Source organism: Hibiscus syriacus, unplaced genomic scaffold, assembly GCF_006381635.1.
Source record: "Hibiscus syriacus cultivar Baekdansim isolate YM2019G1 unplaced genomic scaffold, ASM638163v2 tig00117048_pilon, whole genome shotgun sequence".
Taxonomy (NCBI): Eukaryota; Viridiplantae; Streptophyta; class Magnoliopsida; order Malvales; family Malvaceae; genus Hibiscus; species Hibiscus syriacus.
The window spans coordinates 1,188,930-1,201,241 of NW_024063538.1; the positions used below are offsets into that span (position 1 = coordinate 1,188,930).

A 12,312-nucleotide genomic window follows, 5' to 3' on the forward strand; every position below is an offset into this window, starting at 1 on the left:
ATATGTAATTAAATAATATGTAATTAATTCCAGGTTTGAACCAGAAAGACAGGGTTATGGCTAGTCAAGCCATGCAAAGAAAAAGAAGAAACAAAGGTGAAGACTCACTTGGCTCTTCGTGTTCAAGGGTGACGACGCATGGTATTCTGTATGGTCGCCGTGTTCTCAATAAGACTCGGAGTTCACCATAACAAAGACCCTATTCAAACTATTAATTCCAAATGTACATTATTTTATGAATTTTCCCCTCATCGTTACCGATTTCATTATTATCATTTTAACATTGAAATAAAAATAGTATCCAAGATTAATTTATCTTTATAAATATACATATTATCTTATAAATGCAATTTCTCAAATCTGAATTCTCTAAGAAGAGTTAAGGCTGTGCAAAAAAAATCTAATCCGCTTGATTCGATTCGATAATTTGAATATATGATACGTTTTCTATTTTAAAATAATTCAGATTGGATATCCGAGAAAAAATTAATAATCAAATAGGATATATATCGATTAAATTCTAACTTTAGATTATCTAAAAATTCGATAAAATTATATCTTTAGAGTTTAGATAGTTTCTGGTTAAATAAATAACTCACTAATTCACTAAATCTTTAGCTAAAAAAATAGAAATTTTAATTGTTTAGTGTGTAAAAACTATCTAGGTATAAAACATATTAGAAGGATGTAAAATGTAGAATAAAATCACAAAATATGAGATTTAAATTTAAAAATTTTGAATTAATTAATTTTTATGTTTGAATATATATATATATGTGATCTAAAAATTCAAATATTTAAAAATATAATTATTATTTTTTGAATTAGATATGATTCATAATTTTAATAATTTAAATTTTAAATATTCAAAATTTATATAAAAAAATATTTGAAATCTGAAAATACACACTTCCAAATAACTTCATATGAATAAATATTTCAATTAAATTTCTGACTAAATAAGGCTAGACAAAATATATTTTTTAAAACGTCTAACCAAAACCCAATTAGACCCATTCCCTTTATATATCTTCTGCAACAATCCACCCGTCAAACCCCGAAACCATGGCAAAGTGTTAGGAAATAACCGAGTATGAGTAATTTTCCTATAACCAGATAGTGAAAATGTGAAATAAAAGCGGAAAAATAATACCTGAAATTGATAACGGAGTTCAACCAATTTTGCCTACGTCTTCGGACTGCTGTCAATTTTTTAATAAGAGAGAAAAATTTACAGGTGTTTACAAAACACTCACTACTCACAAGAAAGCTCTCTAGTATTGGGAGAAAGAAATGATTGGGATTTTGGGATGATTTTGAAACAAAATAAGCTAGGGTATTTATAGTTGAAGCTTAGGGACTAATCTTTGAAAATATCCTAAAGTTCAATGACTTAATTTTATAATTATCCCTATTACAAAATAAAAAAAAATTAGCAACCCCCACTTGTTTTTAATAAGCCACCGGTGCTTGGGCTGCCATGTAATTGTCAACAATCTCCCACTTGAAGACTGATTTTAATTTGTCTTCTCACCTTGATCAATGCAGCAACATTTATGGTCTTTTATTCTAGCATGCCAACTGAAGCTGAACACAACTTCAGCTTGTCCGTAGTCACCGTCTTTGTTAACATATGTGCCGGATTTTGAGCTCCACTGATCTTTTCAAGTTTCAAAATCCCATCTTCCAGAAGAGACCGAATAAAATGATATCGCAATTATATGTGCTTCGTCCTGGAATGAAAAGACGGATTGTTTGCTAGATGGATAGCACTTTGACTGTCACAATACAAGACATTGTTTTCTTGTTTCTTGCCTAACTCTTCCAAGAAACTTTAGAGCCAAACCATCTCCTTGCTGGCTTCCGTAACAGCGATATATTCTGCTTCAGTTGTGGAGAGAGCAACTATCTTCTGTAGTTGAGAAACTCAACAAACTGCAGTTCCTCCTAGAGTATAGACATACCCTGTAGTGCTCCTTCTGATGTCAAGATTTTTGGCTAAGTCAACATCTACATAGCCTGTCAGTATCGTATCTCCACCTTTGAAACAAAGTGCTTTGTTCGTGGTACCCCGCAGATATCTGAGGATCCATTTAACTGCTTCCCAGTGTACCTTGCCCGGATTATTCATGTACCTGCTATCAGTTCCCACTGCTTGAGCAATATCTGGTCTGGTACAAACCATGGCATACATCAGACTTCCAATTGCTCAGGCATACGGTACCTTCACCATGTGTGCACGTTCTTCCTCCGTCTTTAGTGACTGTTCTTTGGAGAGTCTGAAATGAACACCTAAAGGTGTATTTACTGGTTTAGCATCTTGCATGTTAAACCTGGAGAGTACTTTGTTGATGTACTCAGCCTGTGATAATATCAAAGTCCCCGACTTTATGTCTCTCTTGATCCTCATCCCAAGAATCTGCTTTGCAGCGCTGAGATCCTTCATAGCAAACTGCTTCGATAATTTTTGCTTCAAGTTTATAATCTATTGCATGTCTGAGCCTGCAACGAGCATGTCATTAACGTACAACAATAAAATAATGAAGCTATTATCGAACCTCTTGATGTAACAACAATGATCTGCTTGGCATCTGGTAAAACCATTGCTACCCATGAAGTTATCGAACTTCTTGTACCACTGTCTAGGAGCTTGTTTTAAACCATACAAGCTCTTCTTCAACCTACATACCAGGTTTTTCTTATCTGCCTCTATGAAGTCTTCTGGCTGCCTCATATAGATTTCTTCCTCCAAACCACCATGAAGGAAAGTTGTCTTTACATCTAACCGCTCAAGATGTAAATTCTCTGCAGCTACAATTTTCAACATCAGTCTGATTGTAGACAATTTTACGACTGGAGAGAAAATTTTATTGTAGTCAATACCTTCTTTTTGCTGAAAGCCTTTGACAACCAATCTTGCTTTGTAGCGTTTGCTCCGATCGTGCTCTTCTTTGATAATGTAAATCCACTTTTTATGGAGTGCTTTCTTGCATGGTGGTAATTCAGCTAATTCTCATGTTTGATTTAACATAAGCGAGTCCATCTCATCTTTATGGAAGACTCCCACTTGACTGAATCCTCCACCTGCATGCTTCATCATAGCACTCTGGTTCACCATTGTCAGTCAGCAACAAGTAGTGCAAAGAAGGCGAATAACGTTGGGTTGGTTTAGGAATTATGGAGAAGCATCTTAGTTTTGGTGTACCTAGTTCTTCTTGAACTACTTCAGGACTGATGTGAACATCATTTCCAGAAATCTCCTCGAACTCAGCAAATTTCTTTGTTTCAGCTTCGATATTTGAGCTACTTGATTCTATGGTTGAACTGTCTTTGTACATCACATTCTCATTGAAAATGACATCTATGCTTCTGATGATCTTATGATTTTCGTAGTCCCAAAATCGGTAACCGAACTCATCACCACCATAACCAACAAAGACACATTTTTTGGACTTAGCATCAAGTTTACTTCTTTCAGTAGAGTCTATGTGTACATAAGAAATACAACCAAACACTCTTAAGTGTGAAAGGTTTATTTCTTTCTTGCTCCAAACTTCCTCCGGTATTCCACCATCCAAGGGAACTGAGGGCCCACGGTTGATCAGGTAAGCTGTAGTGTTGATAGCTTCAGCCCATAGAAATTTGGGCAATCCAGCATGTATCCTCATGCTTCTGGCACGTTCATTCAGAGTTATATTCATGCGCTTTGCTACTCCATTCTGCTGCGGTGTCATGGGAACTGTTGTCTCCATCTTGATCTCATTGTTTGCGCATAAATATTTGAATCTTCTATTTTGTACTCTCCTCCATTATCATACCTCAACCGCTTGACTTTCAAATCAGTCTCATTTTCCACCATGGCCTTCCATTTTCTGAATGTGTTCTTCAGAAAATAAAACCACACATTCCTTGTAGAATCATCGATGAAGGTGACATAATATAGTGAACCTGCAAGAGATAGAACTGGAGATGGTCCCCATACATCAATATGAACCAACTCTAACTTTTCTGCCTTGGGTGTCTTGCCAATCTTTGCAAAACTGACTTTCTTTTGTTTGCCAAAGATGCAATCCTCGCATAGTCTAACATCTACATTCTTTATATCCGACAGTTTCCCTTTTGACAATAGTGTCTTCATCCCTTTCTCGCTCATATGACCAAGCCTTTGGTGCCATAGGTTTGATTTTCCATCAGCATCTGCTATAACAATGATATTCTCTAAGGTTGAGGTTACATAGAGAGTACCAGTCTTCTTACCACGAGCAATGACGAGTGCTCCTTTGGTAATCTTCCATTCACAGCCTGAAAAGGTTGTATTATAACCTTCTCCATCAAGTTGTCCTACATAAATCAGATTTCTTTTGAGGCCAGAAATATGTCTCACTCCTTTTAGCGTCCAGGTGGTCTGGTTTGGCAACTTTAGTCAGATGTCTCCTTTTCAGACAATCTTCAAGGTTTCATCATCAGCTAGATGAACCTTCCCAAAATCACCACTGACATAGTTCTCCATGATTTCTCGACATGGGGTGGAGTGAAAAGATGCCCCTGAATCCAAGATTCATGATTCAATCGGCCTGTTAACGCTTAGAATCATAGCATCACATGTCTCCTCTGTCACGTTTGCAAATTCATGTGCGCCGGTATTTTTCTTCAGTACTCGTCAATCTCTTTTAAAATGACCATTCTTGTCACAATTATAACATGTATAATCTTTATTTCCCGTTCTTGATTTTCCCGTTCTGAATTTGGATCTGCCACGATTTGAATTTCTCTCTGAAGTTCTCCCTCTAGACTCCGTGTGCTAGGCTGAGGAGGTTGATGATTCTCCCGATTCTCTTCATCGAATTTCTTCACTCAATACCAGATCCCGAACATCGTCGAATTTTAATTTTCTGTTTCCCGACGAGCTGCTGACTGCTGTAACAGTAGCATTCCAATTGTCTGGTAGAGATGATAAGAGAATTAAAACTCGAACTTCATCATCGAATTCAATTTCCACGAAACTCAATTGGGTTGTGATTGTGTTGAGTTCATTTAGGTGTTGAGCCACTGATGTCCTTTCCGCCATCCGCAAATTGAATAATCGCCTCATCAAATAAACTTTGCTTGAGGCTGATGGCTTCTCATACATACTGGAGAGAGCCTCCATAAGACTCGTTGTGGTCTTTTCCTTTGCTATGTTGAAACAACATTTCAGGACAACGTCAGTCGAATAACTCCGAGGGCTTGTCTGTCGAGAAGAGCCCAGTCTTCATTTTTCATGCACTCTGGTTGCTTTCCTGAGAGAGGTTGATATAGATTTTTCTGGTACAAAAAAACTTCAATATGCATCTTCCAAAAATCCGCACCATCAAACTTTTCAATTTTCACCTTCCCTTCGTCTGTAGCCATCGCTTCTACTCGAATCTGGCTTCGTTTGGATCGTTTCTGAGAATTCTTGCGAACCACCGTGTATTAGAACACCTCCATCGACAAATTTGTATCACCGACAAAATTTTTACTATTCAAAAAATTTTCTATTCACGTGAATAGTAATAAATAGTAACCTCGCAAAAAATTGACAAATTTCACAACCAAAATCTCTGATTACCAGTTGTTAGGAAATAACCGAGTACGAGTAATTTCCCTATAACCAGATTAGTGAAAATGCGAAATAAAAGCGAAAAAATAATACTCGAAATTGATAACGGAGTTCAACCAATTTTGCCTACGTCTCCGGACTGCTGCAGATCTTTTACTAAGAGAGAAAAATTTACAGGTGTTTACAAAACACTCACTACTCACAAGAAAGCTCTCTAGTATTGGGATAAAGAAATGATTTGGGATTTTGGGATGATTTTGAAACAAAATGAGCTAGGGTATTTATAGTTGAAGCTTAGGGACTAATATTTGAAAATACCCTAAAGTTCAATGACTTAATTTTGTAATTATCCCTATTACAAAATAATAATAAAAATTTAGCAACTCCCCACTTGTTTTTAATAACAGTCGCCGGCTGCTTGGGCTGCCATGCAATTGTCAACACAAAGTTCACTTGTTTCTTCATCCTCCTTCACTTCCTACTCATTCTCATAATCATCCAACATGTTAAGGCATCCAATTCTCTCCCTCTCTCGACGAACTCGCGTTGGATCGTCGACAAGAAAGGGCGACGAGTGAAGTTAGCCTGTGTGAACTGGGCATCGCACCTCGAGCCAATGGTTGCCGAAGGGCTGAGCAAGTGACCGATGGATGCGATAGCCGAGCAGATCGTGTCGATGGGGTTCAACTGCGTTAGGCTCACTTGGCCGCTGTTTTTTATCACCGATAACTCTTTAGGTTCCCTTACCGTTCGACGATCGTTTCAGAGGCTCGGGTTGCTCGAACCTATTGTCGGTATCCAGGCCAATAATCCATCCATCATTGATGCAACGCTCATAGAAGCTTTCCAGGTATGAAATTTATGCATTGATTTTTGCTCCTAGAAATCATTAGATTCAGCTTGAGACCGAAGAGGATAAGGATAAATTAAGAAAAGAAGAAAGCTAAGGAATGCGTGAAACCCCTTTTGGAGTCTCCAAACTATTCTTTTGGGCGTTTGTTGAGTTTGTTTGTTTGTTTTTTAAGGAGAAAATGGGATTAATCGTATAATATCAATATTAAGATCTAATGTTATTTTTTTTGAAAGGGACGTTTTTGCAATAACATGCTAATTAAAATTAAAAAGATATTTCTTATTATTAGATCACGAGTTTGGTTAAGAATCAAATATTAAATGTTAGTATAGTTGAAGGATTAAGATTATAATTTATTTAATTTTATTTTTGTGTATGCAATCATGTGATAGTTTTTTATTTTTATTGATAAATGTGTGTTTTTCTTTGTTCAGAAAAACAATACAATTCATGGGCTCAACCTATGCAACAAAACAAATAAACCAGTCATTATATAATATTCAATTCTATTGACAAGATTAATTCTACTTAAGGGTAATTCTATCATTCTACCTCTTATATCATCCTTAATAGCCTTTCCTTGTAGAATTTTTTTGTTGTTGAAAATTTCGCATGTTTTTTCCCCTCCAAACATGATAAATAAAAAAAATTCAAACAATTTGTAAAACAACAGAAATTTCAGATTTAGAATTGGATCGAGTTCAGATTTAGAATGAATTTATACATGATTTAACTTGACCCAGTAAAAATAATATAAGTGATATTTATAAGTTTAGGGACAATTATTATAATACTCTTCTCTATATATATAATCAAATCTTTATTTTACTTGATAAAATTGAGGTTTCTCATATATACATAGTATATATTTTGTGTTTGATCGTATTAGGTTGAGTGTATGTTTTAATCTAAAAATTGAGTCAATTTCAGATTGGATGAAAGTTTTCTAAATCCAAATCTGATCAAATGACTAAGGGAAAAATATACTCGAATTGAATTAAGTAAATTAAAAATTTAACTCGACCGGATCAGGCCGATAACCACACTTACGTGTAATTTAGTGGGAAAGCGTTGGACAAAAGACAATGATAATTCCAATGTAACAAATGATGTTGGCGGTGATTAAATTATTAGCCTTAACCTCATTATTTTATGCTTCTTAATGTAGATATCAATTTGCTTTGTTTAACATAATGGCCGTCCAATCGATGATAAAATAAACAGTGGTGAATTGTTAAAATTATTTATATATATTTTTTTAAAAAAATTTATTTAATTACTGTTGAATCAATTTATTGAATAAAAAATTTATAGTTTTGATCGGTTTAACCACGATCAGATTTTTACAACAAGAAGAATGAAATAAGTACCTTCTCATATTTGGGTGAATATTTTTTTCCTCAATTCTCTATTTTTTGATATTTTTTCTTAAACAGTTTATAATGATCTAAACGATATTAAAGTTAATTCTTCCCACAACTGGACCATCAGAAAACTCATAAAAATAAAAAGTGAAGTCCTTCATAATTTAACTGTTGGTGTCACGAAAACAAAAGAAATATGGGAAGATATAAGAGTTCATAGAGACAAGGTTTCCTGGCATAAAGTGATTTGGTTCCCACTTTACATTCATAAACTAAGCATAATCTCATAGATGACAATTCTGGATCGCCTTCCCACACGAGATAGACTTACTAGAATGAGTATTGCGTCTGACAGTCTTTGTATTTTGTGCAATGAAGATCATAAATCTAGAAATCATTTGTTTGTTGACTGTACTTATGTTATTTCTCTATGGAATTCTATTATGAATCTATCTAGCATGCGAGATATTCATAGGTCTTGGGATTCAAGGCTTGAATGGGCTGCTCAAACATGGAAGGGTAAATCCCTTCTTTCCACCATATTGAGGATCGCTTGGACTGCTTTTATATACTTCATTTCGGAGGAGAGAAATAAAAGAATTTTCAACAGAGGAACAAGAACATCAGATCAACTACTCACGGCTATAAAGGAGCTTGTTCGAATCAAACTCAGTGCCAAGGGCATAAATAGACTAGATTATGTTAATTTTAGACTCTGTAATTATTGGGTTATAGACTAATCTTTTTGTCTGTAAATATGTGTTTTTCTCCCAATTGGGATGACTGTTGTATGATGAACATTTTTTATTTGGGTAATAAAATTCTACTTATCTAAAAAAAAGTTTATAATTTTTTATGTTTTATTTTCTATTTCAAGATTGGAACAAGTTGATTTAACTGGTTGAATAAGAAATAAAATATTTATCAGATGAATTGAATATCAGGCTGTGGTCTCTAGCCTTGGAGAAAACAATGTAATGGTCATACTTGACAATCACATAAGCAAGCCTGGTTGGTGCTGTGGTTTACTCCGATGGCGATGGTTTTTTCGGTGATCGGAACTTTAACTCGAGTCTATGGATCACGGGTCTGACCCAGATGGCCACCCTATTCAATGGTGTCACCAATGTGGTTGCTATGAGCTTGTGAAATGAACTCAGAGGTCCCAAACAGAACATGAATGATTGGTACAGGTAAATTCAAAAAATCCGAGTTTGATTTAGTTGATCTTTTAATTCAAATGCTGATCAAAACATTAAATTATAGGTACATGCAGAAAGGAGCCGAAGCTGTGCACGCAGCCAACCCCAACATTCTCGTTATCCTTTCTGGACTAAACTACGACAGGGATTTGTCATTCATCCAAACCCGACCCCTGACTCTCACGTTCAATCGGAAACTAGTGTTTGAACTCCACTGGTATGGCTTTTCCGACGGTGATGCATGGGTAACCAGCAACCCGAACCGCATGTGCGGCAAAGTGATCGACTACACGATGAAGACATCAGGGTTTTTGGTCGATGCAGGGTATCCGTTATTGGTGAGCGAGTTCGGAATCGACATACGAGGGACCAATGTGAATGATAATAGGTACTTGAACTGCTTTTTAGGTGTGGTGGCTGAGCTTGACCTCGATTGGGCGCGGTGGACGCTGGTTGGGAGCTATTATGTGAGAGAAGGGACCGTTGGGTTCAATGAGTATTATGGGATCTTGGATTGGAATTGGATTGATATTAGGAATTCAAGATTTATAGAGAGAATTTCTGCACTTCAGTCTCCTTTTCGGGGTAAGCAAAATTTAATCTTCTTTATTCGAGGTTTTGAAAAAAAAAATCGAATTTTCGATTCAATTGATCTAATCGTAGATATGCCAGTTCTAACTCAATCCTATAATTTGAATCCAACCCCGTTTTGATCATAAAATGTCAACAATACAAGTCCGTCTATAGAGATGAAGCCTAGAGCTTCTCGTTGGAGGAACCAAGATATAATTATAAAATTTTGGAAGGGCCAAAGTTTTAGAAAATAATTTACAAGGGATTAGATTACATTATTAGTTTTTAAAAGGGGTCAAAAGTAAAGTTTTTCCCTTTAGCTAAAGGGTTAAAAAGCTTAGATTAAATACATAATATTAGAGATAGACTAAAACTACAAATTTCCCATTAACCAAGAGAGGCAAGGGCCCTATCCGCCAATTCAACCTAATATAAAATGGTTATCCTTAAAGATTTCAAGTTTGAACACTAGTTCGATGATGTTTGAGTTTTATTGTCAAATGATATAAAATCTTTATAATAAATATTACTTTATGATCATCGTAGATTAATAAAAAAAATAGATATTTAAAGTATATACTATTTTTATTTAATTATTTAAAATATTTTTTTAACAAAGTAGATATATAAAGTATATCACATTTTTCATCTAGGTATATGCAATTTTTTTTAGTTAAAGTAGGTACCTCATATATATTATTTCTTTATATTGGTACCTAAAGTTGACGTGTGACTTTGATTAAACTATCTTATATTTATATTTTAATAAAATCAGTAATTTAATTCAATTCTTCTAACATAAATTTTTTTAACTTAAACCCTTCAATTATGTAATTATACCGAATTTACATGCAGAGCCAGACTTATCAGAAACCGAACTACAAAAAGCGATCTTTCATCCCTCAACGGGGCTGTGTATTCTAAGGAAGCCATTGGTTAACCTTTTAAGATTGGGCCCATGTATCGACTCGGAACCATGGAATTACTCACCTCATAAGACTTTTAGAGTTAAAGGGATCTAACTTATGCTTACAAGCTGACGAATCGGGGACGATGGCAAAGCTCGGAATCAACGACGATGGGTCGAATTCGAAATGGGAAATGATATCCGATTCTATAATGCACATTTCGTCGACGTTGAAAAACGGCAAGTCGGTTTGTCTAGATGTAGATTCGAACAATAATATCGTTATGAACGGATGCAAATGCTTGAACCAAGATAATCGATGCGATCCCGGGAGTCAATGGTTCAAACTTGTAGACAGCACAAGGAGCGGAAAACGAAGGAAAACCCTTGGTAGAATTCGATTCAACCATTGATTTAAGAGTTCCCGTGGAGCCTTTGGTTCAATGTAAACTCAGTCTTTGATTGATTCAGTTAGGGTAGAATATGTGCTCAGTCGTTAGATGGTTGCGTATACCTCCGTTGTTAAAAATATAATCAACGACTTTGAAAATTACAGTCATTTTTAATTATTACAACGATTTTTACTCGTTATAAAATATAAGAAATTTTGATAACGACTTAAATTGATTGTTCCAATGTATTTTAATAACCATAATATTATACTAAATATTTTTTTTTACTCTTTTGACTATACAAAGTTAGTTCAAAATCATATATTATGTGTTATATGATAAATTCTTAGAATATTATGTGAATTTTTGTAATGAAAAAAGAGAGTGAGATGGTATGATTTTAAGAAAAGCTAAATCCAATGAAAGTATTTAAATACCAATTTAATAATAAGATATAACTTCATGGATCAAGTAATTCAAAATATAATACGAGAAAATTAAAAGAAAAATTATTAAAACTTTGTTCTATAGTGTGAAAAAAATTGAAAAGATGAAAAATTAAAAGTTGAAAAAATAAAAAGATGAAATTTTCTTGTGTTTGGTAACAATGACGGAATAATTGAAAGAAAATGTAATTTTTGGTTGTTCATTATTTATTATAGTTGAAAAAAAAGAGGAAAGAAAATTAAGTTTTTTTAAAAAAAATTAGGGGTGTAAATTAACAGATCGTTCGGATAACTGTTTGTGAGCTGTTCGTTTATGTTTTTTCGTTAAGCTAGATAAACGAGTATGAACAAAACATTTTATGTTCATTTAATAAACGAACAAATATGAACAGATGTGTGTTTGGTTCGTTTATGTTTACGAACAAGCTCGTTGTCGACATCGTTTTTTCGCCCGGGCGGGGAAAATCAATACCGACTCGGGGGTTTTCTTTTTGAAAATCGTTTAAAAGTGTGAGGAGTCGCCACTAATCATTTAAGGTGTGATTGGAACACCGTAAAAAACCGGGTGATTTTAATAAAACATTTTATCTTAATAAAATACTGAGTTTCAGGGTCTACGAAAATTCAAAAATCAGGTTCGGGAGTCAGTTACGTGTGGGGAAGGATTAACACCCCCACAAACGCCCAAAAAATTGGTACCTAGTTGATTACCCTATATTTAAAATTGGAAATTTTGAGTTCGATCTTTATTTAATTTGAAAATCATTACGGATGCAAAGTTGAAAAGGATATTCATTTATTAAGGCCGATAGCATTCACTCCTGAGCGTAAATGCGGAAGATCAGCTATTGTGCCTAATAACTGAACATTGTCTCGTTTTTAGAAAATATGATGTGGTTTTGGAAAAGGATGTCGACCTATTTAGGAAATCACCAGTAGTCACCCCTGAACGTGATCGTGGGAGATATACTATTAATTCCTTAAATAAATGAAC

General features: G+C 34.7%; 1 pseudogene; it reads left to right on the forward strand.

Moving 5' to 3' along the window:
• The first annotated feature begins 56 nt into the window (after positions 1–56).
• Positions 57–10,893, forward strand: LOC120197329 (annotated as a pseudogene).
• Positions 10,894–12,312: the final 1,419 nt, after the last annotated feature.